This window comes from Humulus lupulus, chromosome 9 (assembly GCF_963169125.1).
Source record: "Humulus lupulus chromosome 9, drHumLupu1.1, whole genome shotgun sequence".
NCBI lineage: Eukaryota > Viridiplantae > Streptophyta > Magnoliopsida > Rosales > Cannabaceae > Humulus > Humulus lupulus.
This window is the reverse complement of record NC_084801.1, coordinates 161,050,094-161,053,223: the sequence shown is the minus strand read 5'-3', so window position 1 is coordinate 161,053,223 and position 3,130 is coordinate 161,050,094. Positions and strand designations below refer to the sequence as shown.

At 28.5% G+C, this 3,130-nt stretch overlaps 1 long non-coding RNA gene across 1 annotated transcript; it reads right to left on the bottom strand.

Moving 5' to 3' along the window:
• Window positions 1–701: 701 nt before the first annotated feature.
• On the bottom strand, window positions 702–2,598 carry LOC133801096 (uncharacterized). The gene is made up of 3 exons (XR_009876729.1): window positions 2,471–2,598; window positions 2,310–2,388; window positions 702–760 (listed from the first exon to the last, which is right to left on the bottom strand). It is a non-coding gene; the product is annotated as an uncharacterized LOC133801096 (long non-coding RNA).
• Window positions 2,599–3,130: the final 532 nt, after the last annotated feature.

Sequence of the window (3,130 nt, the reverse complement as noted above, 5' to 3'; positions counted from 1 at the left end):
TATGACATGCCTATATATTGATTTTGTGAATCAATAGAATATATCAATATGTGGATATGTGAATTATTGTATGATATTTGTGATGTATTTACAATATTATTACGAGATTAACAATGCATGCTAATATGATGGATATATGTTGACAAATTGTGTGAAATTTCTTTGAGACATAATTATGTTAATATATAAATTTATATTGATTTATACATGAGAATTATCATGATTATTATGATATGTCATATAATATGATTATTAAGGTGATAATAATGTAAATATGTTTATCATATATTATTGAAATGTGATGAGTTACCATTTATTTGGTAAATAAAGAGAATTATTTGAGAAATTAAATTTCTCATTTAAGTGTTGACCATCTCATTTTATGAGATAAGAAAAGATGAACCTAAGGGGGTTACATCTTTTAATGGTTGTGTCTTGCCATTGCAAGAAAAATGGATCAAGGTGGATTCAAAAAATTGTGGGATGACATCTTTCAGTGTGACGGGGATTAGCCGTCTAGAATATGACGGATATCTACCGTTCATATTTTCTAAAATGAGCACTCACTAGACTAACGTCTCTAAGCAACTCTCTACGACAGTGTATATATGTATATATATATGCATATGTTCCTATACTAACATACAATACAATAATCGTTTCATGTTGCAGCCACACAATATAAGTTGACTTACTTGGAGTCCTTAGCACTTAGCATAATTTCACCCTCCAACGTTCAGTCTAGTTACGCTAGCCAATACTGTAGTTATCCATACAGTATACTCGGATTAATTATGACACTCATAATTCATTATTATTATTTTGGGCAGTTTGGTCATTTTAATAAAAATCATTTGTAAGGATTAATGATCCCTATTTGGTTTTAAATCCATTAAGGAAATTCATACAAAAAATATTTGAGACTAAACCCTAAGTCTCAGGGAGACCTATCCTATGGTCTTGATACCTAGGCTCGTGTATCACAATAGTATTTTCCCACAATCCGCTAAAAATCTTGTTCTTTAAACGCATTGCTATTGATCCGTACTTTCAACAAGTCGATTAAAGTATATAGAAGATTTTAGCCAGTATTATATCAAGAAAATACTAATTAATTCCTTAATTATTTTTAAAGAAAATAAACTCTTAATTTTCTTTTTATTTTTCTTAAGGTTTTAATCTCTAAAAATCGTTTTAAGAAAATAGCCTAATTTATCTTAATTAGGAAAATCGTTAAAAATTTCCCATCTTGACTAGTTAATTTTCTAAAATCAATTAATCAAGTTTACTTACTAGAAAATAATTCACTTAATCATTTTCTCAAAATATAGGGTTTTAAACCCTCTTTTAATTTATTAGCTATTAATACATTAAATCTTTTATTTTTAAAAAGAATAAAAATTCTTTAATAAAAATAATTCACACTATACTCAAAGTGGTAATTTTAGTCAAATTTTCAAGACTTACCAAGTTTTTATCTTGCAATAAACAAAATTTTACTTTTTACCTTTAAGTTCCAAAATCTCATTTTTACACTAAGTGTGAAAAGTATATTTTCCACATTTTTAACTACATACTTTGTTAGTTCATAGCTTTAAATTTACTCACCCAATTGTTACCAAAATTTCCCAATTCTATTTTTGGTATGCCATTTAGGTCTTTGTAAAATCTTAGGTCAAAATGAACATTTTTGATTGGTGAAATCATTTTCCAACAATGAGGTAAAAATGACCTTATTTTCAAGTCCTTATTTTTTTCCAAACTTTGACACTCATTAACTTTCAAACCGTTAAGTATTTTCTTACCAAATTTTACAGTGGAATACTAGGTTATGCCAATAATATGTCCACAAAAGTGTATAAAAAACTGGGTTCATTTTCCCTATACAGTGTCTATCCAAACTTGGCTCCGAAAATAAGAATATGAAAAAACAGTTTTTTACCTAAACTTTGAAATAGCATAACTTACTCATTTTCAAACATTTTTGAATGTTTCAAAAGCTCAATTTTATGTACTCAATCTCAAAAACATCACAGTACAATTAAAATTTTCAAAATCAATATACAGTGGATGCTTGACCCCTTGGAAGTCACAGCTCAAAACATGTATTTTGTTTTACGGTTTCCTACAAAACCCTTGGGGGTTTTGGTCCCTATTTTAAAAAATCAACACACAAGCATCATAAAAATTATAAAACAACTACCATAATCTTATTACATCACCAATTAGAAACTTTAAGCATTAGCTATACAAAATAATGCTTAAAACAAAAAATCATACAATAACAACCATAAAAGTAAACTTTTTACCTCTTTGGTGTTCTTGCTTAAGGTGTGGATCTTCCTATTAGCTTTGGATCCTTCAAAACCTTTCAAAAACCCTAACCAACTGCCCCCAACAACATATATAATTAGCCAATGAAAAATCTATGGTTAAAACTTTACAAAAGTCTAGTTTATGGAAACTTTACCTTAGGGAAAACCCTTCCTAGATCAAGACTTAAATGCTTCCAAGCCTCCTTAGTGTTCCTGAGGTTGAAGGTTGAGAGAAAACTTGAGAGAGTTTTAAAAAAGATGATAGTGAAAGAGAGAAAGTGAGTGGTCGGTTTGGGGGGGGGGGGGGGGGGGGGTTAGAAGAGTTTATACAACTCTAATTATCACCTAAAATACTAAGTGTTTTACTACCCACTTGCCCACTTGACATTATCCATAATATTTAAATAAAATGGGATTTAAAAGTCATCAATTTTGGTTCAAACCACTTTAAAGCCTCACATGGCTGGCCACCCATCTCATTTTATTTTTCTTTATATATATATTTATAATGGTGAATAATTATTTCATAAGAAGAAAATTCCAAATTGACTTTCTATACCTTTTTCACTCTTATTAAGTTTTAATCACAAAACTTAACATTAAATAATTAAATTAAATGTCTCTCACATTTAATTTAATTAATCACACTATAAAATTTAACCTAAGGTCCATTCATGAAATAAAATTCCCTATTTTGGTAAAATTAAGCATTTAACACAAAATGCCCTAAAATTTCCATTTTCTCTTAGGTTTATTATTTTTTTTACCAAACTTTAATTTTTATGAATGTATTTTATGCCCAAAATATATTTGCC